At 41.0% G+C, this 27,121-nt stretch overlaps 3 long non-coding RNA genes across 3 annotated transcripts in view; 2 read left to right on the forward strand and 1 right to left on the reverse strand.

Moving 5' to 3' along the window:
- Nucleotides 1-6,651: 6,651 nt before the first annotated feature.
- Nucleotides 6,652-27,121, forward strand: part of LOC148366507 (uncharacterized) — a 128,324-nt gene continuing 107,854 nt past the window's right edge. The window contains exons 1-2 of the long non-coding RNA XR_015850588.1: nucleotides 6,652-6,700; nucleotides 20,067-20,265. This is a non-coding gene — a long non-coding RNA (uncharacterized LOC148366507). The remainder of the gene's footprint in view (nucleotides 6,701-20,066; nucleotides 20,266-27,121) is intronic.
- LOC148366508 (uncharacterized) lies at nucleotides 20,281-21,748 on the forward strand. Its single transcript, XR_015850587.1, has 2 exons — nucleotides 20,281-20,518; nucleotides 21,284-21,748. It is a non-coding gene; the product is annotated as an uncharacterized LOC148366508 (long non-coding RNA).
- Nucleotides 21,832-23,006, reverse strand: LOC148366509 (uncharacterized). The gene is made up of 2 exons (XR_015850586.1): nucleotides 22,621-23,006; nucleotides 21,832-22,206 (listed from the first exon to the last, which is right to left on the reverse strand). It is a non-coding gene; the product is annotated as an uncharacterized LOC148366509 (long non-coding RNA).

The raw sequence follows: 27,121 nt of genomic DNA on the forward strand, positions 1-27,121 counted from the left end.
GTCTATAAGCCAATCAGCTCTCTGGGCTGTGTCGGGCATGTGTTAATTTTGTGATTGTGTTGCATTCTCTAAATGTGGGCGCATGCGGCTAATATACAGGTGCGGCTTGTGTATGTACAAAATCGGTTTTCCTCCCGAAATGTGGTGGGTGCGGCTTATAATCAGGTGTGCTCTATCGTCCGGAATTTACGGTAGTAAAATTAGAGTGAATTTTCAGTTCAAATTGAAAGACAATACAAGATTGTCTGCAACACACCATTAAAAAATCAGTATGCGGAGCTGTAAGTTTTCCTAGCCACTCATTTCCAATCACCTTGTTTCAAAGGACACAGGAAGCTGCCTAGCCTCAGGGTAAATAGGCAAACAAATTTGTTTCAGACGCTTTCTTTTGAAGGTAGTTGGATTGTGTCGGCATTAACTTGCTTCATACGGCCATGCATACTTTTCTAATTCTGTATGTTACAGACCTTTGGGATGATGAGTTAGCGTAGTTTGTCATAAGTGTAACGGGTGTAATAATAACTTTTGTTTTATTGAAATTCCTGCTGAAATATGTTGTGTAGTTTTTGTGTAAATGTCCTGCAATGATGAGTCCAACAGTGCCACCTGCTGGTATGGGGTAGGGTTTGGTTTGGCTTTTGACTTTGCGACCTGTCATGGTCGCCGTGGCGACCGGGCTGCCCTGCCCCCTGGGCACCAGCTGAAGCAGATCAGCTAATTGCGTGGCTGCTACTTAAGGTTGGGTTGTGGGTATTGCGGGTGTTGGCTCATTACACCTTTTCCGTTATGCCCTGTCCTGTTTAGTTTGAGTCAGAGGGAACCTGTACCTGACCATTTTGAGTGTAAGAATGTTTTTGCTCTGTTTTGTCCCGGAGTTTTTGGACGACTTTTATTTTTGTAAATAAAAGTTTTGATCGTGCAGCACGGCGGCGCAGTGGTTAGCGCTTGTGCGGCACAGTTCATGTCATGGGAACCTCCTGCATGGGTTCAAATCCAGCTCCAGACTTCCTGTGCGGAGTTTGTATGTTCTCCCCGTGCTTGCGTGGGTTTCCTCCGGGCACTCCGGTTTCCTCCCACATTCCAAAAACATGCATTTCAGGTGAATTGGCTGGTCCAAATTGTCCCTAGGTGTGAATGAGCGAATGAGTTGTCTGTCCCTGTGTGCCCTGCGATTGGCTGGCAACCAGTTCAGGGTGTCCCCTGCCCACTGCCCGGAGATGGCTGGGATGGGCTCCAGCCCCCCGCGACCCTAATGAGGATAAGCGGTACGGCTGATGAGATGAGATTAGAAGTTTTGATCGTCACGCAATTGAGTTCTCCCCTCCTGCCTCCGTTCTGGTCCGGTCTCACCCCACCTCGTGACAGCGACCGGAAGGTGGGGGTTTTTGGCAGTCTAACAGCGTGCTGTCAACGGTAAGACACAATCTTTTGGTGCTCCGCAAAAAGTTAATTTTAAACATTAAAACCACAGCTGACACATCTCTCAACGTGCACAGTGATGTGATTGATGTTGTCAAGCTGTTTGGATTTATTTTCGGTTTGTTTCTGTCGCCTTTTATGTTAGTTCTGCCGGACGTTGCATGTTGTGCTAAAATGCTAATTCCCCTTATAGAGATCAAAACCAGCAGAGAAGTTTACCACGTTTTGTGTTGTGACTCATTCGTTTGCAGGTAAATTGTACCCGTTTTTATACTCATTATTTTTATTATTTCTTTTTTCTCATATATATAAAAAGGATGATGTTGGTTAAAATTCAGACTAATGAAAAATATGTTGAATTCATTGTAAATGTAAAAAAAACCACGATACAATATCTTGTTAAAATGGATGTAAAAATGTATTGTGATGGTTGATATTCTGAAATATATTTTATGTAAACTGAAAAGGAAGCTCTTTGTTATGTTTTGGGCAGTCTAACAACGCACTGTCAACGAGATCAAAGCCAGCAGAGAAGCTTACCACGTGTTGTGTTGTGCAGCAACTCTAATAAAAACCTTATCATCCAGTCCAGCGTGAATGTGGATATTTGGTGGGACAGATACACCGCGGTTACATAAGTAATCTTATATCTTAGATAAAAAAGGTCAAGTATTTATATTAAGAACATTCATATTGTAATTTCAAAGCGTTTTGAAATAAAATAGAATATAGTTTATTGTCAATGTAACGTGTAAAATACACACTGAAATTAAGTGCCATCTTTTCTAATGAGATACAATACCTCAGTACAAAGTAATAGTTTAATTAAAAAGAAAAAGAAAGAAACTGAATCATCTCTTATGATTGTTGCACAAAATCTGTTTAAATGCTTAAACAGTGTTTTATTTTGTAGCGTTGAGGGTTATTATTGTTGTCACGGTTGCCATGGCGCCCAATTGGCCCCGCCCGTGTGGCGCTAGCTGCGAGACATTGACAGATTGACTTTCTGTCTTTTTAAGCTCTGTGCTCTCGCTTTTCCTTCGTCAGTCCGTCAACAAACCTCTGCCCCGCAAGACGTGGGTTCTGACTGGGTCCTGTTTTCCTGTTGGTATTTCCTGCCCAGTAGTGTTCCCGTTTATTTTTTCCTGTTTAATATCGGTTTCCAGTTTCGTTCCCGTCTAGTTTGTCCTGTTTAATATCGATACCCTGTTTTGATATCAATCCTGTCTGTCCAGTCCTGTCGGGTATCGACCCCATCATTCCGATATCGGCAATTGGTATCGATCTCGTCTGTCTCTGGCTTCCTGTCATTCCACGCCAGACCTTTGCATAACGTGCATGGCTCCCCATTTCCCGTAAAATCTAAGTCTTGTGTGATCGTCACGCGTTTGGGTCCTGATCCAGTTCCGATTCTTGACAATTGTCAAATTAACATCTAAAATCAATTAACATGTAAGGGGATATAGCAGTAATTTGCATATATTCTACGTAAAATAAATATTTTTTTACAAAGCATGGGAAGGTAACGATTATTAATAATACTATTTTTGAATTTTTAATAAAAACGACAGTTTCCAGCATTTCCTGAGCGAAGCATATGCTTTACTTCCCCTAACATTACCCAAAAATATTTAAAGATATATGTAATTACCAACACGGTTCATAAGTAATGAAAATGATCACAGTAAAATTTGACTTCGACAAAAAAGAATGAGTACGTATCATCTTAGGCTTTCCCTCGGAGGACCCTAACACCTCCAGCATTATTGAGTTGTTATTTAAGAGCACTTGGAAGGATTGCATTTTTAAAGGGTCCTAAATAAGCCCACTCTGGTCTTTAGTCTCAGGCTGCACTTTACTTCTAAAGGGAGGATGAAGTAAAATTAAGTACAAAGTTGATGGGGATCTTACAAAACCATAAGATACGCTCGGTCAAATTTAAGCACAGTAAAATAAAAATAAAATAAAAAAACGCAAAATTAAAGGAGGTGCACGTTACCAAGCCAGTCAAATAATAATTATCAAGAACCGGAACAGGAGCAGGACCCAAACGCGTAACGTTCTCACACAAGCCTTTTATTTTACGGGTAATGGGGAGTCATGCCCGTTAGGCAGCGGTCTGGCATGGAAAGACAGGAAGCCAGAGACCTACGGGATCGATTCCAATTGCCCAAGCAGATATCGGACAGATGGGGTTGATACTGGACAGGACGAGACAGACAGGAACGATAATGAAACAGGATAACGAAATAAACAGGACAAACTAAACAGGAACGAAAACTGGAGAGAATAATAAACAGGACCAAAATAAACGGAAACGAAACTGGAAACCGATATTTAACGGGACAAAGTAAACGGGAACGATACCGGACAGGAAATACCAACAGGAAAACAGGACCGAGTCAGAACCCGCGTCTTGCGGGGCAGAGGTTCGTTGACGGACAGACAAATGGAGAGTGAGGGCACTGAGCTTAAGTAGAAGGCTAGCCAATCTCTCAACCAGCCGCAGCTGGCGCCACAGGGCGGGGCCAATTGGGCGCCATGGCAACCGTGCCGATAATAAACATATAAAAAAGAAAGAATAAAAGAAAGTAAACTATATAGAACCTTATCAAAACTAAACATTCACCCCAGGCCCGCAGAAAAACACAAATTGATGCATTGAATCAAAATATTAGATAAACAAATACACGCAGATTTTACTGCTGGATTTGAGTCTTGTGAACGTATCCGATTCATCCCTTAGATAGGGATGTCAAACTCCTTTTCACCGAGGGCCACATCCACATAATTCCTGTCCTCAAAGGGCCGGATTAAATTTATACATGTAACAATGTGTAATTGGATATGTAAATTAAATGTCAACTACTCCTTTGTGTAAATCACCTTTCAATCTATCACTCATTGGAGTCAAATATTGCAGTTGCATTAAAAATTATATTGGGACCTGTGTATTATCCATCCATTATCTGCACCGCTTATCCTCAGTAGGGCCGCAGGGGGTGCTGGAGCCCATCAGATTCAGATTCAAATATACTTTATTGTCATTCTTGTACACGTGTATACAGAACGAAATGTCGATACATTTGACCCGCACAGTTTCCTTGAATGTACAGATATAAATAAAATGTTCTATTGAGTTGGAGTATTGAAGTACTAATAATATACTAAATAATTATACCTATGTATGTCACGGGGGACCGGACCAGAACGGAGGCAGGAGGCAGGAAGGGAGAACTCATGTGCGTTGACGCTCAAAACTTTTATTTAGTAAAATAAAAGTCGTCCAAAACTCAGGGACAAAACAGAACAAAAACAGACTTTTACTCAAAACGTGAATACACAGGTTTCCTGCGAATCAAACAAAACAGGACAGAGCAAAACACAACGAGAAATGCAGACAGAAAATGCAATGAGCCACCACCCGCAAAACCCAAAACCCCCCTTAAGAAGCAAACGCGCAAATTAAGCGATCTGCTTCAGCTGTTGCCCAGGGGGCGGGGCCAGCCGGTTGCCACGGCGACCATGCTTGACACGACAATGTATAATATTATACAGTAGTGCAAAGAGTGCAAGAGGAGCAGCTAACCAGATGTGCAAAACGGGCAGTCGGTAAACAAGTCACTATACAATAACAATAACACTGGAGTACGATAGTGCAGAGGAGAACAGATGTGCAAAGGAGTGGCTAGGTATAAGAGAACTGCCAGTAGTGCAAGGACAAAAACAAAACAAAAAAAACACAAACAGGTGTACAGATTAGCAGCTGTGTAGGCTTACTATGTGTGTGATTGAACATTTAACTGTCTAATGGCCAGGGGGACAAAGCTGTTGCAGAACCTGGTGGTCCTGCACCGCACACTGCAGTACCTCTTCCCGGAGGCTAGCAGAGTGAGCAGTCCATGATGGGGGTCCATCCCAGCTATGTTCGAGTTTTAAAAGCGCTGACCAATCAGAGGCAAGTTTTAATAATGGCACAGGCCAATAAACCCGATTAAAGTTTGCAAGCACCACACTACGCCACACCCACCGTGTGAGCTCATTGAGCGTCATGGCGGACTCCGTAAACAGAGTCCCAGAGTCAACAAACGAGAAGGAAACGAAGCTTGTGCCGAAGAAGGGCTGTACATCACTTGTTAGGACCTATTTTTGTTTTGACAAAGCGGACGTGGAACAAAAAAAAACACCTGTTGCAGAGATTATTTTTGCATAGACGCTAGGTCCAGAGGAAACACAAGTCATTTGTACCAGCACCTTAAAAATTATCACGTCATATAAAAAGGATTACAAGTAAAAGACGAAGAAGGTGCATATACAAAAGGACTGAGAGGTAAACAAACCTCCATTAAAGCGGCATCGACGAAAAAAGCTCACAAAGGCATAGAGAAATAACGAATACTGTGACTCTAGCTAACAATGTCTAATCGTGTCCAACCCCAAAACTGCATTATCGATTAGAGGTAACACTTTTTATTTATGCAAGTTGATAAGTCAAATGTTATAACAAGAGTAATAAATCATTGTAGCAGTAGTGTAACTACATTCGCAGGAATTCACTGGGGAACCTAGGGGGCGCCAGCCTGCAAAAGTTAGGGAACCATTGAGCTAGAAAAACATGGCGGCGACCTTCAGTAGGGATTCCGCTATGTAAAAGTAATACAAATTTCTCGACCTATGTTTCTTTTATAAAAAATAATTTTGGTACATGGTTCAGGTATTTTTACCTAGTATTCAGATCAATGTTTCCTTTTTCTTAACTAAGGGGCACAAAATATGACACACTGTTCCTTTAAAACATTGTATAGCGTATAGAACACAATCATTATAATTAGTATTTGGGTAATTCTCTCTTTGGAGCAAAATTTCATGGAACATCTTTCTCCAAATTACGATTAATGTTGAAAAAAAAGTACTTTAAATATTCACTTTTAAGTGTTTGAAATAATTTAAACCTTAATAAATTGTGTTTTAAATATTTCATTGGGTCCGCACTGCAATGTTATCAATTTACTCAGGAGAGTGTCGGCCATAAAATGAAATTGTATTTTTTCCCTTGAATAATTTGATGAACTCCACTATACTTATTTTCATTAGACGATTAAATGTTATGAATTTATATTTTTACTTGCTATTTTGATGAAATTCTACATGTCGCAGTAGTAATTATCCACCCTGTGAGAATGTTCTCAATTGCCCCCCGGAAAGACTACAATTCCATAAAAGCCGTTTACAGGAAGTGACGTCATTAGTTTTGGGTGGGAGTTCAACTGTGGAAAACGAGGTAGGCTTCAACTTTTACTCTTATTATTTTGTATTTTATGTTACATGTGTTGTATGAGGCACTTTTAAAGTTCTAACACGTTATGGCAAATTATAGTAAATGTTTATAGAGTACAAGTTGAAAAAAAACGCATTAGTTTTATTAATTTTAATGAAAGTTTTGTTCGTATGTTAAAGGTTTTCTGGCTAAAAGTTCATCAGTTAAAGAGCCACAGCTTGATTACCTTAAAAATATTGCACCCCAATACCTTCCACCCTGGATTCTGACCCTATATAATAGATTTGAGAGCGCTTATTCTCAACCAATCAGAACGTGAGGATGACTACAGCCGGTGGCTGCCATTTTAGGTCGGCCATCTTTGTATCACATGTGATCTACAGGCTTGTCCAGTGGTACCTCTACTTACGAATTTATAGCTTTGTAACCTGAAACATTTATTAGTAGTGAGTGTTTTGTATGAAAAATGGTTCGATGATGTGTCTTGAGCTCTTGTAACGCTGATCAGAGTTATCCAGAATGATTGATAGCAGTTAGGTCCGTCCCTTTTCCTCAGCTAACAACGAATTTGAAGAAGCCCAAACTAAAAACTGACATTTCAGGCCCCAGGGTTCGCGTTTAAGATCTTACTTCTACTCCTCTGGTATCCCAAAGGTTTTTACCGTGTTTTCCGCACTATAAGGCGCACCGGGTTATAGGGCACACCCCCCCCAAAAATAGTTTTTTTGTCCTATATTTTCCATACATAAGGCGCACCGGATTATAAGGCGCTACAATGGGAACGTGGACAAAACAGTCAGATAGTTCAGTCCATCTTATTACCCCCTTAACATTCCCATAGCTTGCAAAGAAGCAAATACGTGTCGTAGACACGTGTGGAAACAGTGTCTGCACGATGTCACTCAAATGCATCGTTCCAAATATCATTCGGAAGGTTAAAGTCTTGGGATTCAAGAAACGCCAAACATTTCTTAGTTTCCATTTTATTTTTTGCTGGCAACTGTGTGGACAGCAGAGTAAGAATTTTAGTGTGCAGGGAAACGGGGTTCTTTACTGTGCATATGACAATAAACACTTTGAATTTAATATAGTTTAAAAATAGACTCATCACTGAAACATCAAGATCGTTCTAAAAAAAAAAACCGTGAAAATATAAAGCCGCATAGCTCACCTAAGTTCTCTTGCAGCCATCACGCTCAATAATGATACGTAACCATGGTCCTCTTACAACCGTGAGTATAGTAAATCCAGGAGAGTAAAATATTTACAAATACAGAATAGTAAAAAATGTTTTCTCTATGCCGTAGCGCAACCCAACTTGTGATTCACATTCATCTTTTTCGGCCAATTGCAGGCTTTGTTTCGCCCCTTTAGTCTATGCGAGCCTGTAAATGATAAAAAGGATACGCCCTCTTTACCTCCGAATAACTTTAGCCAATAGTGACTGATTCAAATGATGATTGACACATTGGTTAGGAAATGAAACGGCGGTACATAAATCCCAGCGGACGACTTCGCCTTCGGGGGAAAATCGAGTCGGCGGCTGCTTGCCTTAGTTGCAAGACTTAATATTGATCCATATATAAGGCGCACTGTATTATAAGGCGCATGGTCAGCTTTTGAAAAAAATAAAGGCTTTTCGGTGCGCCTTATAGTGCGGAAAATACGGTAATTAGAATTGGTAACGCAGATTGCCACCATTATTGTAAATGCAGACATTTAGCGAACCGAGCTTTTCATTGTATTCAAACTTGAGTGTCTTTGTTGTGTGGGAGGAATCTGAAATCCATAAAGATAACTCCGGACACAATTACAATCCATACACTGCTTACAATTTGAACACCTTCAAGTCTAATCATCAAGCCCGTGAAGTCATTCAGCAAGAGACACCACGGACCTGCATTTGAAAGATAATAACAAGGAGATAACAGCGAGCGGAGTCCAAATGCCCATTTGGCAAATGAGCTCCCGAACGAACCCTGTCAAAAGGAATGGCGTGCTGCCAAGCTATCAGTCTTCTTTGTGTCTGCTGTTCATTGTGGCCTTGTCTCATCATCTTTTCTGCTTCTCGCGGCGTTTGTCTGTTTAGCACGTTTAATAGCGAATAGCGTGCTGGCTCACTGCCGAATTTCGACAGCGGTACGTGATGATAACATGAAATCATCACTGCCTCGTTTATACGGCAGGTAATTCATATCGCAAGAAACGGAGTTTGTAGGAAAAGCACATTGCACAGTGAGATTCAAACGTCATTGACTGTGTTCCCATTAAGGTTTTTCGCAAAGTAGAAGCCGTATTTGCATGATTCGATACAAAAAAGTTAGACGTGTCTTACCAAGAATTGTGATATAATTACCTGCTGGTAAGAGCACTTTTCTTCCTCATGCCATTGTTGTGGAAAATAGACTTGCATTTGTAGAATAGAGTTGCATACATTTAGAAAGAAATGTAGAAAGACTTGCTTACAGTGTGACAGAATGTTGACATCATTTCGGGAAGGTCCTTGGGACCTTCAAGGACTCTCTGAGCAAACTGAGGCGAACAACATGTCCTAATAAGGGTACGACAGCATCTTCCTTGTTGTTACTGAGGACTAGGGCCGCCTTTTGGGTTGTACTCAAACTGAAGCTATAAAGGCGTTGTTATGTCTGGAGTTCTCTGAGTTCTTTGGGATGACGAAATAAAGAGCTCCCCCTCATGGCAAGCCTCGGTGTACTTGATTAAATCACGTAAGAAGACTTAAAAGATATCGAACCTGCATTTTCTCCTACACCATGAGGCTCTTTAACTCCAGCCGGCGGAGTAAAGGCCCACATTAAACCACACCCCCTACATTGCATATTACCGTACTTTCATTGCAGTGTGTATTTTATGTAGCACTATTTAAATACTCTATACAACACACTACAGCGGGTATTAGCACGTCACATTGGGTATTTGTATATTGTATTCCTTTTGCTTTATTATTGTATTGTTCTCAGCGAAGGAATGCTGCTGGAAATGTGAATTTCCCTGCGAGGATGAATAAAGTATCTATCTTATCTATTTCGTGTAGACCCTTCTATCTACTGAGAGAGCTAATTGTGGTCATTGTGGTTGCTGTTTATGTCCACCAGATGCTAACGTTAGCATCTCGCTAAATCTCCTGCTCGCTGCTATCAATAAAAAGCAGCTTGCACACCCCGACGGAGTTTTTATCATTGCCGGCGACTTTAATCAGGCATGCTCAAGGACTGTACTTCCCAAATTCACTCAATATGTGGACTGAGCAACCAGGGGAATAAAACATTGGACCGTGTGTACAGTAAGATCAAACATCTAGTCAGATTCGTCCATCTCTCTGTCCCTCACCCCCTCATACATCCCCCTTCGGAGGAAAACAAAGCCTGCAACAAGGACAGTACAAATATCTTTTTTGTTCCTTTATCTTCTTTGTTTTCTTTATCCTCACTGTAAAACGTGGTACTGGAGTGTCACGTCCAAGTTCGTTGTCACAATATATTCAACCCATGTTGTAACAATGACAATAAAGGTATATTCTATTCTATTCTAAATAGAAGCAGACCAAGAGGAAGGCCGCGATTGACGTGGATGGATGGTGTTGAGTGCTCTGCAGGAAAGAGGTCTAAATCTAGTGGAAGCTGGAGCTTTTGTTGGCGACAGGAATGCGTGGAAAGTTGTTCAAAGGGATGGGCTGGGCACTCATTTGATGCGGCATGGGTAAACCAGTGAAATCAGTCAGGCCCTACTCTTGAACAGAAGAGTGTGTTGTGTCACCCTGACCCAAGTGACCGCTTTCTTGTATCCAGTTTCATCTGGAGGGACGAAAGCATGACCAACTTAGGTGCCGAGGTGCCTAACTTATTTGGGTTGGCCATGGTTCTCAAAATTTTGTGTGGGTTTTTGCTACTTTTTCCCTTTTTTATTTTCTTTTTTTGTATGTTTGTCTTGCTGTTGGTCACCTCTCTCGAGGGATATGACCAAGGTAGATAGATAGATATATAGATAGTAAAGGATAATCAAAATACAAGCATTAAAGGGAATCAAAATATAAGCATAGAGTGTTTTGTTAGAGGATGCTGCTTATCTGCATGAGCGCTTGACAGATGAAACAGGATGTGTGGTGCAAGAATTAGAACAAACCGTTCTAGAACAAAACGGTGACTACCCAAACAGGTTGATGACTCAGAGGCCTGCAACCACAACCAGGAGGGGCCAACACGTGATCCTGCTGGGGAGGAAAGACCAATCGGAGCGAGCTAAGGATAAATGCAGTATACACATAGCCAATAGAATTATGCTAGAATGTTTTGTTGCTGTGCTATTTGCATATTGCATAGTATAAATTATTGCTGGGCTACTCGGATGAGAGGCGCGCCTGCTGGTGGGAACAGAGACGCACAAGATTGTATTGAGAGGAACCCGAGACCCAGTTGTTTGTATTAGATTTGTGTGTTAGGTATAAAACCACTCGTGTGTGAAATGCCGGCTTCCTGATACTGTTCTATTTCAGAACGAGCGCGCGTATTGTTGGATGAGTGGCGTTTGGGGAAGGTCAGAAATTGGAGTCAGATTACTAAGGGAAGTGTGTGTTGATAAAGTAATAATTCCAACAATAGATGGATAAAAGGCACACTTGTACCATAATTTCCCTTACAACTTGACAGTTGAAAATGGGAACAAGCATTTCCATTACATATTCGAAAAGAAGCATAAACGAAACCGAATTCCGTTTTTTTTTTAGTTTCAGTGACCACTTTCCTCTCGAGCAAATTGCATTTCCCGCAAAACCGAGTGTAATGGAAACGGATCGAGTGCAGAGCTCCACGTTATGTATTCTTGTGGGGTGGCTGCAGGGGATCTGCATCCCTCTAAGTACCCCTCACCGAGAAAAGGAGAAAAACGTAAATTCCGCCTGCATAAACAACCAAAAAGTCGAGACGTACGGCGGTTCCCACGTGAAGACTATCGGCGGATGTTGCGCACGGAGCGGGAATGATTAAAAGCTAAAAAGTAAATTGCTTGGGCTTTGTTAATCCTTGTGCAACCCGGATAATGCTAAAGTGCATCAGTGCTGATCAGTAATATTTTGCTTTAGTGGTTTGCACATTGGCGCTGCCCTAATTGTAATTAAAAACAACTCGACCAAAACTCGCCGTCGTAGCAATTTTCTTTTTGTTTTGAATGACGAGCAAATCAGCCATCCATTCTCTAGTCTGCTGGAGGCTGTCTTAGCTTTTTTGGGCAAAACCACCAGGTTGTTTTGTTATTTGAGCCGATAAATCAATATCACTCTGTTCTGCCGTTCCACATTAAAAAAATAAGTAATTAAATCCGGTTGAAGGGAAATATTGAGCAGGGGTCTCCAATGTGGTGCCTACGGGCACGAGGTTGTCCCCCGAGGACGCCTCGTTAGCCTGCCGACAGTTTCTCAAAAAAATCACCAGGAATAGGGCATTGGGACTCTCTGGCAGATTTGATTTCTAACTGGCATGATGTTTCAGCGGCTAAAGACAAAGACATCATCGTAGTAAGTAATACAAACTGTATATGTCATATACCCGAATATAAATAAATATACATGTAAAAGAAACATGGCATTTTGTTTTCCATTGGTATTAGTAACTTGAGCTGGTACGGTAGAGTTGGTGGGTGGATGCAGAGAGGGTGGAGTGAGCGGATGAGAATTAAAAACGATTTTAAAACTTCAACTTACTTGTCATGTTCATAGAAGACTTTGTTGCTTGTTAAACCGCATCCTTATTCCCAATATTTCCTGATCATCAATTGGTTATATTCCTTAATGAGGGTCATGATGAGTGTTCCTTCTTCGTATTTCTTGATACATGCAAGCGTCGTTTTCATAGTTATCGTGTTTGACATTCTCCCTTTAGCATCAGTGCAAGTCTTGAGACCTATGGGTAATGAATACAGGACAAAAAATACATATAAATACAAATATCTCAATAAAGCACACAATATTCTGAACTAAACAAACAGAGTGAAATGCATTGTGGGAGTAAATTAAGGCCATAGCATGTGGACTGTGACCAATAGCAGACCTGCATCTTTTATGATGTCGACCAATAACGCAGCCATCTTAGAGACTTACGAGGCATGAATTGCAGCAGCTCCGTGTTATTGATTTATTGTTTTAATTGTCTGCTTCTATCTTCGGTGTTTTTCGTCCCGTTTAACAACTAAACTTTGGATGACTTTCTATCCTATGGTTTTGGGTTTTAACGCACAAAAATGCGTTTATTCGAGGAATCAACTCCTTGCCCTGAAGAATTCTCGTGCCGGCGTGATGAGGGGGCCCTATCGTGGATGCAGAGCCGGAATTAAGGTGAAGGCTAAGCGGCTAGCGGCATTATAAGCCTTCGGTAGCGTCTGTAATCATGGTAGATGTGAACTCTCTACCAAGTAAGACTGACGAACAGGCTGTGCTGGTGAAAAAAATCAAAGCGTACAGGGAGTGCAGTTTGCTGTGTTTTAAGGGAACGTGGCTCACGTCTAGCATCCCGGACGCTAACGTGGAGCTACCCGGCTTCAGAGCTGCTAGGAGAGACAGAGACACGAAAGCCTGCGGGAAGCGGAGAGGAGGCAGACTCGCTATCTAATTGAACACGAGGTGGTGTGACCCTGGGCACCAAGATTTCCATCTGCTGCAGGGACGTCGAACTTTTGGACTAGTGTTTGACGTCGTCCACTCCGCTGTTGCTAAACTACAACACAGCACCCTGAGGCCATCCCGTTAATCTGTTAATAAACAACACAAGGATAACTGCTGGTGTGAATTTCCCTACGGGGATGAATAACGTATGTATCTATCTATCTAAATGTAAATTCCGATAACTACATCCTGATAATAACATAGTAACAAAATTGTAATCACATTTTATTTTAGAACTACATATCCAACTGGTAGCCCTTGTGGTGTGTGGTGTGATCTGGCCATTCAGAAATGGCTAAAAAAGATAACTTCCGAGTGAAATAGGACAGCTTATATTTGTTCTAAGAAATGAAGGCTATTCCATGAAAGGTATGTCTAAGACACACGTGTCAAACGGGCGGGCCAGATTAGGCCCGCTAAGGGATTGAATCCGGCCCGCGAGACAACACTCAGAGAAGCGCAAGAGAAAAACGAGTTGCAGGTTGAAATATGTCAACTTGGTGTTGCCAAAGCCAGGTGCCTCGAACAAAGACAGTGTGCTTGTATTTCTTTTTCTCTCTCTCTCTCTTTTCCACCCCTTTTCTCCCACTATCTGTCTCTGTCTCTCACTCTCTTCCTCTGTTGCTCTTTGTCTCTTTCTCCCTGTGTGTCTTTTTAACTTCTTTTGCTCTAACTTCTTTTTTTCCTTTTCTCTCTTTTCTCTTTCTCTCTTCCTACCCTTTGCACTTTCTTTTCTCTCCTTCTGTCTTTCTATTTCTCTTTGGACTTCTTTCTTCCTCTCCCTTTCTTTTGCCCCTCTCTCACTACTTTTTACCTCTTATGTTTCTCACGCTCTTTCCCTCTCTCTTTTTCTTTCTTTGTCCCACCCTCTCTCATTTTCTCTTATATCTTTATCTCTCTTTTCCTTTCTCTTTAATCTACTAGTCCTGCCCCCGACAGAATGTATGTTCTATCGTGTGGCCCCCGGGTTCAAATGAGTTTGACACCCCTGGTCAAAGAAGATCTCCTACAACAGTGTGTACTGCTCACCTCTGACTACAGCACAAACAGCCTTTAATCAGAGTGGAGCGCTAGGTAGGAGGCCCCGCTGCACAACCAAGCAAGGAGACAAGTACATCAGTCTCTCCATTTTGAGAAATGAACGTCTTAAGGGTCCTCAACTAGGTCAAATGGTACCTTCTAAACACCAACATCTTCAGTTAAGAGGAGACACCGAGATGCTGGCCCTCAAGGCAAACTGGAAAAGAAAAAAGTTAAAAAAATAAATATAGGTAAAAGAACACAAACATTAGATAACTCATTTGATAAATAAAAAGTGTGACTTTGAACAGTATTGCATATTTATGAACAAAAGGAAAACAAAAAAAGCCCAACAGGATAGAACAGGGGTGGCTAACTCGGTCCTGGAGTGAATAGAATAGGATACAATAGATTATACCTTTTATTGTCATTGTTATAAAATGGATTGAACATATTGTGACAACGAAATTGGACGTGGCACTCCAGTTTCACATTTTACAGTGAGAATAAAAGACAAGAAAGAAGATAAAAGTTATAATTCACACAAGAAAGTGTGGGCATGTAGGGTGTTGGATACAGTTTTGGGATCGTATTAGTGCAAAATAGGCAACATTGTGCAAAGTGAGCATAGACATGAATACAATTTGACATCTGTATGAGGTAGTGTGTTTGCAAGAGTTTTTTTGTGCGGTGTGTGTTAAGGGTGGTGATGGCTCTGGGGAAGAAACTGTCTCTGTTTGTTTTTGTTATGTGTGACCTTTAGCGTCTGCCGGAAGGCAGCAGGTCAAAGAGACTGTGGACGGGGTGAGAATAGTCCTCGATGATGATTTCTGTTCTGCTGAGGTAGAGAGAGCAGGCAATGTCCTCCAGACTGGGTAGAGAGCAACCGACGATTCTCTGGGCTGTGTTCATGACCCTACGAAGTGTTTTCCTGTCTGCTGCCGTGCACCCAGCATGCCACACCGTGACGCAGTATGTCAGAATGCTCTAGAGCAGCTGCTGTTTCAGATGATTTTTCCTGAGCACTCTCAGGAAATGGAGTCGCTGCTGGGCCTTCCCTACTACCGCTCTGTTGTTTGCAGACCAGCTGCACGTCCTGCATGTTTTGGAAGTTTCTACTCAAACACAGGTGACGCCAATTTTCAGCCTCTCAGCAAGCCTTGTGAGAGCTTGATAATGATCCAGGTATTGGAGCAGAGAAACCTCCAAAATATGCAGGACGTGTGGCTCTCCAGGACTGGGTTAGCCACCCCTGGGATAGAAATTTGGCTTCCCTGCACCCATGCACGCTCTCACCTCTTTCACTGACATATCTGACCTTGGGTTTATGACCGGCAATAAAATGTGGCCAAGCACTTCTGAAATTGGTCCTCTCACCGTAATGCTATGCTCGAATTAGCATAAAGCTTTTAAAGTGCGGCGCACATACAAAAACTGCAGTGCCGGGATAGTTAGGGAGATGATGAGGCTTCGGATGAAAACAACGACCGGAGCCAGGGGTCGACCAAAGGAGGACGGATGGCGAATGTTCCATCGGAATGATGAGCTCTGATAAGTGACTGAGGCACAGACGGTGGTACTGTGGATGGAGAAGATGAAACATTGTTATGGCGGTGGAATAAAACGACGCCGGGACGTCAAAGATTGATAACATCAAAGAGGAGAGAGCGCGAACGACGATGAACGTCAATGACGATGAAGAGAACAATACATTAAACAACCGTAGACCATTAAAGCCGTTGAGTTTCATGGCACTATATTTTATTAAAAATCAAATGACTCCGTGTGGTTATAGGAGAGAAATGTTGTGATGTTCATTCGGCTAAATGGGCTTCACTCCATCTCTCCAAGATCAAATCTGAAATGTCACTCCTCGGCACACCATGTTCCCTTCCTGCAGAGGTGGCAGCTGCGAGAGGGAAGATGGAAAAAGACAGAAAGCGGAATTACTCAAGCTATTTTATTACACTTTGAAATTTCTCCTTTGTGGCCTTCTTGCATGATGGTTTCTCTGAAAACCACGCTGTTCGTCTCCTGCTTTTGGTAAAAATACATGTCTTTTTTTTGAAGGGCTCATAAAAAGCGGCGCTGCCTTTCCAGCAGCTCCCCTGTTATCTCTCACTTTTTGTGATTTTTTGTTTTTGTTTTATTGTCTGCTTCTATCTTCTGTGTTTTTCTTCCCCTTTTGACAACTACACTATGGATTACTTCTATCCTATGGACATGGGTTTTAGCGCACAAAAATGCGTTAATTCAAGGAATCAACTCCTTGCCCTGAAGAATTCTCGTGCCGGCGTGATGAAGAGGCCTATCGTGGAGAAAGAACCGGAGCTAGCGAAGCGGCTAGCGGCGTTATAAGTCTTCAGTACCATCCGCAATCATGGTAAATGCGAACTCACTACCAAATGAGATCAATGAGTGCTGGTGGAAAACATCGAAGCGCACAGGGAGCGCAGTTGCTGTGTTTTGCGGAAACGTGGCTCACGTTTAGCATTCCGGACGCTAACGTGTAGCCACCCGGAGCTACCCGGAGCAATCCGGCTTCAGCGTCGCTATACAGAGACACAAAAGCCTACAGGAATCGGAGAGGAGACGGACTCGCTAACACGAGGTGGTGTATCCCTGGACACAAAGAACAAGATTTCCATCTGCCACAGGGATGTCGAACTTTTGGACTGGCGTGTGACGTCATCCACTCCGCTACAAGCACCCCTAGGGCATCATGTTCATCTGTTAATAAACAACGGGGTAGACTGCTGGAAGTGTGAATTTCCCTACAGGGATGAATAAAGTATCTATCTATCTAACAGCAGAACAAACAACGTGTCTCTCTAGGGCCGGACAAACAATCTCCAGCCTTTATTATGTTACAGCAAGGTCCTACTGAACTTCTCCACGGAGACACGTATTGAGCAGAAGACTACCCATTTCTGATCTAATTTAGACCAATGCGTTATTATAACTATCGGTCTTTTAGTTTGTTGACGCATGTAATTGCAGATGTTACAGTTCAGATTACAGTCCAGAGTAATCACAATACGTTTTTGTCACGAACCAGGACAGGAAACATAATTGAGAACCCAATAGCGTAACGTACTCGCAATTTATTAGGGAGAGGAGGAATGCGCGGACACTCGATCCGAGGATCGATGGTCGCAGAAGTGGATTGGAATCCAAACAAAAGAGGGGTAAAAATCAAACAAATCGGGCCAAAAATAAAACGGGATCAAACGCAGGCATTTCACAGGGTTTAACAGGAGTCTTGCAGAAATTTCACAGACAGGCTCAAAGGACCGCGTTTAAGTACTCCCAAGGAGCAATCAATCAACGTGTCTCAGCCGGTGTCCATGGGCGGGCCAATTGGGTGCGGCGGCAACCGCGACAAAACCCGGCGCCACCTGGCTGTGACCAACTGGGCGCCATGGCAACCGTGACGGTTTTGTTTGGTTTCACGTTACTCTTTTTTTTTCTTTTAAGACTTGGACAGGTACGAGGGTATTGGACAAAACCAAGATAAGGTCTTAAGTCAAGATATGTTTATTGGGTATCTTCATTTTAATCATTCTGGGTTTTTTTCAAATTTTGCATTGGCCTCGTGTACTAAGCATTGTGCCAGGGCCTCCCCCTCCCCTTCACAATAAGAGTGTCCACACCATGTCCTCAGCTCTGAACCCACAAAAGTGGAACCGCGAACTAGCGAGGTTCCACTGTAGTATGATACAGATGCTGCACTACTTACGAACAAGTTAGGAAGTTGAATTTGTTTGTAGGTTGCCTTAGTGCTATATATGTTTAAGGTTTATATAAGTATGTTTAAGGCTTGTATGAGTAAATTGTATCGTTTTGTACTAAAAAAGTAAACAATCCATAAGATAATATGCTCTATAAAGTTAAGTTTAACTTACTTTTGGAAGATGCGCTTCAAGAGGTCCTCCTCAGTGGTAAAAGTGTCAGAAAAAAAGCGATCTAAACGTTTCCTCAACCGCATCAAACTTTCTTATTCCACTTTCATTTTAAAAGAAACCGCTCGCCTCTTCTTGACACTTTACACCAACCATATTGAACAGATGAACGAGATATGACACAATAAAAATGTCAAAGTTCTTAGCGCGCTGGAGATACAGAATAGAATGTTTTCACAGCAACTAGGAAGTAGAAGCCATATTTCTTCTTCGGGGTGGATGCTAGGTGACCTCTCACAGCGCCACTCGCCAGTAGTGGTGGAAATAAGCACTGCAGTAATGTCCTGTACACATTACAAAATCAAACTTACAGCAATATCCGGATATTTTCCGACATCCCGGAAAAAAATATGTTCGTATCTACCGTTTTTCGCAAGTGGAATGGTCGTAAGTAGAGGAGCGTCTGTATTATCATTTCCTGTCATTCACTTTTTCCACTTTCTGAGATATTTCCTTTATTTATCTTCCTTCCTCTCTGAAAAAGGAGTGAAGAAAATGCTGTAAGTGTCCTTTCTAATAAGACTCCGGAAGTGATTTTTTTTTTTTTTTCCAACCGCTGTCTGATCGAACGCTGAAAATCAATTTTGGGTTTGTAATTTCAAGAATACTTGACAAGGGAGAAAAAAAGCGGAGACTCAGGACACCTTGCATTTTGAGTTTGAATCCATATTTTGTGGGAAAATAAAAATGGGCAACACGTTCTCTTAGTAATGATTCATTTGTGCAATTAGGATTGTGTTTTTCCATATATTTAAAGGAGACAAACAATGGTTTCATATTACAACTTCTTGTATTATTTTGTCAACAGTTACAATTATAATATTAAAATATTTTATTCCACTGTATATGACGCAAAATGAGACACCATGTCATGTTAAATAATACAAATTGACTGATTAGTTTGTTCTCACTTGTCACAGCGGGCGTTCAGGCTTCACTTTCAACTACAGCTGCCTCCCAGTGCAGAGTTTGCATGTCCTCCCCATGTCTGCTTGGGTTTCCTCCCACATTCCAAAGACATGCAATTTAGGTAGAGAAAGGGATCTTTGAAGTGCAGTTGCCTATTTCTACATGACCAGTTGTGTCAAGTTGTGAGAGTTTGATATACTTATTTTGAATTGCAGTGTTAAACACAGTTCATATTGTAGAACCGTTTACTTTTATTGTGGGATATACTTGAAGTGAAGTAGTACTTGTCTACTTGAGCAGTTGTCTGACTAGAGATTGGGATTTATTCTATAGAGTGAAACTAAAGTATCTATCTATCTATCTATCTATCTAAATAAATATTGATTTACAATGTGAACAAAATACTTGACGTGAAGTAGGCTGTCTACTTGACCAGTTGTCTCAAGGTCGTGAGAGTTAGATTTATTTATTAAACTCACTTTATACTGTTTACTGCTGATTGCTATTTTATTATACTGTTCACTTTTGTTGTATTTCAAATGTAGGGGTAATCCAGTAGATATCTTTTTGGAAGAAGTAGTGAGTAACTATCTCCAATTCGTGCCTCGTAAGTCTCTAAGATGACTGTATGTTATTGGTCGACATCATAAAAGATGCGGGTCTGTTATTGGTCACAGTCCACATGCTATGGCCTTAATTTACTCCCACAATGCATTTCACTCTGTTTATTTAGTTCAGAATCATGTGTGCTTTATTAAGATATTTTTATTTATATATATTTTTGTCCTGTATTCATTACCCATAGGTCTCAAGACTTGGACTGATGCTAAAGGGAGAATCTCGAACACGATAACTATGGAAACGGCGCTTGCATGTATTAAGAAATACGATGAAGGAACCCTCATCATGATCCTCATTAAGGAATCTAACCAATTGACGGTCAGGAAATATTGGGAATAAGGATGCGATTTAACAAGCAACAAAGTCTTCTATGAGCATGACAAGTAAGTTGAAGGCTGAGTCCCATTCTTCGCACTTTCACTCGCTATGTGCCCTAGTCACTCGGTTTGCGCGTTCACGTGAAAATGGGGTGTGTCCCGATACTCTCAAGACCGAGGCAGAAGTGCCCTCAAACCATGTCGTAGCCACTTCAAGACCGAGGGGGCTCTCGACCTCACTTGGCGGCGAAGTGACTACCCAGAAGGCTTTGCGAATTCTCAATATCAACAAACATGCCCGGAAAGGAACCGCACAAATGTAAGTAGTTTTCCACAACCACGCATGTATTTGCAACAAAATGTATTGAGATATCTTAGTTAGACGTAAATGCAATAGAAAATCGTATTTTCGCGTTAAAACACGAACATTGCAAAATCGCTACTTTACGAAGTGCACTAATCTACCAAGGGAGCTGGCAAAAAAAAAATCTTCACGCTACAAACTTTAAAGTAGGATAACTGGGCAGAAAATCACGGTTCAGCCCATCCCTGTTTTTATCTTAAACGAGTCGTCCTTTTACATCTACTGTACATGGCCAGTCGCTAAAGGAGCATAGTCAGAATACCGTTCTGGACATAAGCGCTTGTTTACTGCACACAATTTCGGGTGTCGTGTTTTATTTACAATATGATTCTTTCATGTGAGATCAGAATGCATTAGTTTTCATCATGCATTATGAGTAATGTCTCCGAATTTCACGTGGAAATACAGTTGAAACAAACTACTATCACATAGTCCACTGCCTTCTCTGTAAACACATATTAAGTAAACTAATTACCTTCTCAAAATGTTGTCCAAATGTGGAGACAATTCTAAAGCATATGTGATGCTGGCCAATAGAAGGCTCATACAGCCATAAGAATAACATGTCAATTTTGTGTATCTATTCACTATCAAATAATTATCCAGAACACATCCTATAATTTCCTGTCTCACATCAACTTGCTGAGCATCCTATACTCAGTTGTTTTTGTACAATACATCAGCATTAAGTAATTCTTGTTTTTTCCACCCAACCTAAAGGCCACTGTAGAACGTCCCGTGGAAGAGCTGGTCACCATCACAGCTACCACGCCATCCACACCACCGGGCACGTCGTTGGCACCTTCTAATCCGGCGCCAAACCCCAAATCACCCAGAAAAAAAAGGAAGCACGATACACTCCTTGACTTTTTGAAAGCGGAGTCTGCCGGAGTGAGGAAAAGGCTCGAGGAAACTGTGGCCAAAACTGAGCGGTTCCCGTCCTTTTTGGGAAGCTCGTGGACAAATTTCCAGAACAGTGACATCTCTGCAATGTTTCCCTTTGTTTTATAAAAGGATAATATTGTTTTTTTTATTAAGAACTCAATGAAGTTCCAGTTTGTGTTTTCCAGCTTCATGGAAGTATTGGTATATTTTTGTTAAAATTTGTGACACATTATTTACTATTATGTATTTTGGCCCAATGTGAGTTTGTTTTTCTGAAAGTAAACTATTATTTAAGCTGGAGTGATTTGTAGTTGTTTTCTGTCCAACAGTCACATAGTTCACACACAGTATCTCACATCATTATGAAATAAACCACCAAGGTGTTACTCAAAATGAAGATGTTTATTGAATAGTAATGCAGAAAAGCACATAATGCAAATGTGGGTCTGACTTAAAGAGCCTAAATATGGCTTTTGGGCAATTTATTCCATATTAACTGTGGACAATTCTTTGTACGGTGGACCTGGGAACCCTGAAGACCCGTGACACCACACGGTAGGACAGAGCGTGGGCCAGCCAGTACACGTAGATCAGGACCTCCAGCCACGGCCCTGTTCCCTCTTTAGCAGCTCATGCAGGGCCCACATAACCTTCTTGCTCAACCTTAAGTCCTGAATGAGTTCTGACTCCACATCCAACCATAAGCACAGGATGGGAACATTCCTGTCCAACCTGTCCACGCTTATGGGACAGCCACTCTGGAACACAATAGATAACAATTTAGACATAAAAGTGGGCATAGAAAAGAAAAAGACCGCTTTAACTGTGATGTAAGCATCATGAAAAAATGTTGAAATGACCTTTTTTATATCCAATGACAACTCTTTTGAATTAAATTCCTTATGAACTAAGGTTTTTGGGTCGTACAGGGAAGTTTGGTGACGATATTATGTCAGCTTAAGGGTCAGGTGGACTGTTCTTGTGTTTGTTTACTTTTCGTCATGTCACACATTCAAAACCCCTACTATATGTCATAAAATGGCATTAAGATACTAATAAGTAGATTGCCATTTATGTCTACACAAACATAGGGTATTATGTGAACGTGCATTGTATGTTAACTCTTACTGTATTTGACCGAACGGGTCATTTTTTTTAATGAGTGTACGTACCTTGTAAAGATGAATCAGCACTACATAGCGCCAAAGCTGTCTTCAGTATAGCACATTTCTCCTCCGTTGATTGGAGACACGGAAAAGATGATGAGCTTTCAGGCAATCGGTAATAACACAGCTGTAGCGGGCATTTTTAACGTTGCACGAACTCTCCAACTGACACACTACGTTGAGACTCGAGTTGTTTACATGTGACGTAGGCCTATACGTCACTAAGGTCTACAGCCAATTAATATTACCGCCATCTCCTGGACAGGGGTGGAACCTTGCAAGTCTTGTCCAAACCTTTTCCGCTTTGCACTTCACTCGCGGAGGGCACTCCTCTTCGAGGGACCTCACTGGAGGGTCCTCAGGGCCGAGTGAGAGAAATGGGATTGGGCCTAAGTTTTAAAATTGTTTTTAATTCTCATCCGCTCACTCCACCCTCTCTGCATCCACCCACTAACTCTACCGTACCAGCTCAAGTCACTAATACCAATGGAAAACAAAATGCCATGTTTCTTTTACATGTATATTTATTTATATTCGGGTATATGACATATACAGTTTGTAGTACTTACTACAAACTAGTTTTTTTAAGAGTATGTCAGGTTCAACCCAACACTTGTAACAAAAACCTGCATACAAAAAAGACACAGAGAATTGTGTATGGTTTTCTTGCAAGGAAAGTGACAGGAAGGCTGCTTCATATAATCCTCCTCTCACACTGAAGCAGTCTTCCCTTTGCTGGCCTTTTATTTAGAAAGCAACGCCCTGGTTACAATGTGGTTTCAACACAAAGGGTAAGGGGTGGGTTGAAGGTTAAATATTCCAGTTGAAACTAGTTCTTGCACAACAACTTATTTGAAATGTGACTGATTAACTTTCTTCACGCTATCTTCAAGAAGGAACCTTGGCCTGCGGGTCAAATCTGTAACTGATTCACACCATTAGTTATCTCTTGCCAGGGTGTAGTGGAAGACTTTTGCTGAGAGAATATTTTTTTTTGTAAGCAGAATATTTCAAGCAAACATATACCACACGTACACTATAGTAAAGTTGAATAACTTATGGGCATTATTCCAACAGAGTATCTAACTGCTATGTAGAAAAGTATGTTTTACCGGGGGTATCAGGGGTTTGGAAAACAGTTCACCTTGCAATTTCCACTTTTTAGAACGGATTCATGTTGTATCCTGGAGGTCTACTGTATAACCAGCAAGACAAACATACTACTCTGTTGTTGCGGTGTAAAATTTCCAGTGTGTAATTTTTCCATATTAAAAATAACTCCATAAAGCCACACTTAACATCTGACTACTTTAGTGTCTCATCAATAAACATCAGCAAGCTTTAATCACATTTCAATTTTATATTCAATCGGACACGCCGTCAAGACATCCCATTAAAAATCGCTTAGATCGATTTATAGAGGGTACGAGAGTGAATCTTCAATGAGTCATAAAATCGGACGTTTCAAAAATCCTACGCCTTACGCTTACTGAGCCGGGCAGTAACGAGGGGACGTAAAGGAACAAGTGCTTGTTTTTATGGAGGAAATCTTAAGGATTATTTAAGAGATTTTGCACAACTGGAAACTGTAGCTGAAATGAGTAGAGTGTCATTGATAAGGCACCAAGCTAAACCACCAAAGAAGGACCATGATCACAGGGGAAGTGCAATTGAAGCTTTAATTCCTTCTCCGGATAGTGAAAACTGCTAAAGTACAATACAAAGCCTTGAGACCATGCACAGATAGGTTTATTTCAACATAATTTAATTATTGTATTTTATCTCTTTTATATTGTATTCTATCTCTTTTATTTTATCTTTTATTTTATTTTTTAACACACGGATCCTACTGGAAATGTGAATTTCCCTATGGGGATGAATAAAGTATCAATCCATCTATTTATATCTATCTAGATCTAACTGAAGATCTATCTATCTCTATCTATCTAGATCTAACTCAAGATCTATCTATCTATATAGATCCAACTAAAGATCTATCGCTCCATCTATCTAGATCTAACTAAGGATCTAGCCATCGCTCTAGATCTAACTCAAGATCTATCTATCGCTCTAGATCTGACTAAAGATCTATCTATCTCTCCATTGTTCTCGATCTAACTACAGATCTATCTATCGCTCTATCACTCTAACCTTCTAGATCTAACTAAAGATCTATCTATCCCTCTAGATCTAACAAAAGATCTATGTATCGTTCTAGATTGAACTAAAGAGCTATCTATCGCTCTAGATCTAACTAAAGACCTATCTATCGCTCTAGATCTAACTAAAGATCTATCTATCGCTCTATCTAGATCTAACTAAAGATCTATCTATCGCTCTAGATCTAACTAAAGATCTATCTATCGCTCTATCGCTCTAGATCTAACTAAAGATCTATCTATCGCTCTATCGCTCTAGATCTAACTAAAGATCTATCTATCGCTCTAGATCTAACTAAAGATCTATCTATCCGCTCTATCGCTCTAGATCTAACTAAAGATCTATCTATCGCTCTGTCGCTATATCGCTTTAAAGGATTCAATTGATAATTAACTAATTTCTATTAAAACGTTTTATTGAAATTAGAATTGTCTTCATTGTCGTTGATAACAGCGTTCTGAAACATTGTATGCAATGAGATTAGACATGGCCCTCCAAAGTAAAATATGTCATATAAAGATTTAGGACGAAACAAAGATAAAAGACTATCAGGATAAAAAGGCAAAAAAAGTAATTACATCATAGTGCTTAGAAAAAACTATTATAAAAATATGAATGCAATGATGAACAATAGTGCATTGAAAGAATAGTCCAATGAACATAATTGCAAGAACATTCAGCAGCAGCATTTAAAAAACAAAAAAAAACAAAAAACAATCAAATTCACAAGGCATATATACGTCTATGTTTTTCTCTCACAGTTTCGCGCAATAAAAAATCAAAATCAAAATCCTTCTTGTGGGCCACATCTGGGCCGTGACTTTGAAATGCGCTTTCCCTTTGAAAAAATATATACCGTAAATTCCGGACTATAAGCCGCTACTCTTTTCCTCAAACTTTCAACCCTGCGGCTTATTCAGTGATGCGGCCAATTAATGTCATTTTTCTAACGACCGCCAGCGGCGCTCCGGTACAAAAGGTAAGATTTAGACCGGTGGAATATATGTGCCGAAGAAGACTGCAACTTCTTGGCTTGTGCACAAATTAAATTAGCGTTAACATACCCTCATTATGCAAAATGCAAAAAGAAAGGCACATCAAAAAAATCCAACAACTCCAACGGGTTCCGAAAAGCCGGTCTGCTGCGTGACGGAGAGGAGGGCACAGAATCAGGAGTGGATGGGAGCGTGGGACGACGTCTATATGACAAAGTTTCTTTCCGACACTGAGAAAGACAATGGCTTCAGTTCTAAGGAGGAAGATGAGGACGGTTTACCGTGATTTTTACAAGTACGGTATGTTTTTTAACAGACCCGTTTACTGTGTTGCTAGGGTGTTGCTACCATTAACTGCCCTGTCAGGCACCGTTTGGGATGAAAGTTATATTATTATTATTAAAGCTTTGAAAACTCTCTCGGTGTACCGTCTTTCTTTGTAAATATGTGCAACCATGTATACTATGTATTTGCAACTGTATATTTTTGTAATGTATTTATTTTAGAGACTAATAATGTTTTGCACGGGCGAATCAAAAAGAAGGGGCAAAAAAAACGGGGGCTGACGGGAAGTGGAGTAAAGGTGAGACGTGTTTGTGGACGCGGTGGACAATAGTGGATATATATTGTTCCCACCCTTTGGAAAATACACTTTTTTTCCTTGGATTACTTTCAACGGGACCCAGACTCTGCAGGTCTGCATCAAACCTTAAGTATCGGTATCATTTTCCGTTCATTTTGCCGGCTCTGATTTTTGGACTGTGTACTTTAATGAAAGAAATTCAGTTTCAATCGCGGGACTTAATGTCGGGTTTGGGTTAATTTTGTGTTTGTGTTACATTTTTTAATGTGGGCGCATGCGGCTTATATACAGGTGCGGCTTGTGTATGTACAACATCGGTTTTCCTCTTAAAATGTGGTGGGTGCGGCTTATAATCAGGTGCGCTCTATAGTTCGGAATTTACGGTACATATTTTTTAATGACCTTTAAAAATGGCTCTCAATTAATCCAATTTTCCGGTTTTCAGTTCTATAATTACTGGGTTTGCGTGCTCCAGTATTTTCGTCCATTAAAAACTCGACTTGCGTGAAAACAAAAGGCTTAATTGATGCTGCCTTCAGGTCCAGTCGTGTAAAATGAGACTACAGAATACAAATGTTTCTTCAGCTAATTAAGTATTCACATGAACAAAGAGTTCCACATTGAAAAGGACGAGACGGTGGTATGAGAGCGCAGCACACAATCTATGTGGACGAAATTCTGACACCGGCATAATTGCCTGAGAGGGCGGCCGCGAGTCAATGGGAAAAAATTGTTTGGAGAATATAAATTGTCTTGGCTTGACATGAAA

Source organism: Urocampus carinirostris, chromosome 5 (assembly GCF_059441175.1).
Source record: "Urocampus carinirostris isolate Australia breed hairy pipefish chromosome 5, RoL_Ucar_1.0, whole genome shotgun sequence".
NCBI lineage: Eukaryota > Metazoa > Chordata > Actinopteri > Syngnathiformes > Syngnathidae > Urocampus > Urocampus carinirostris.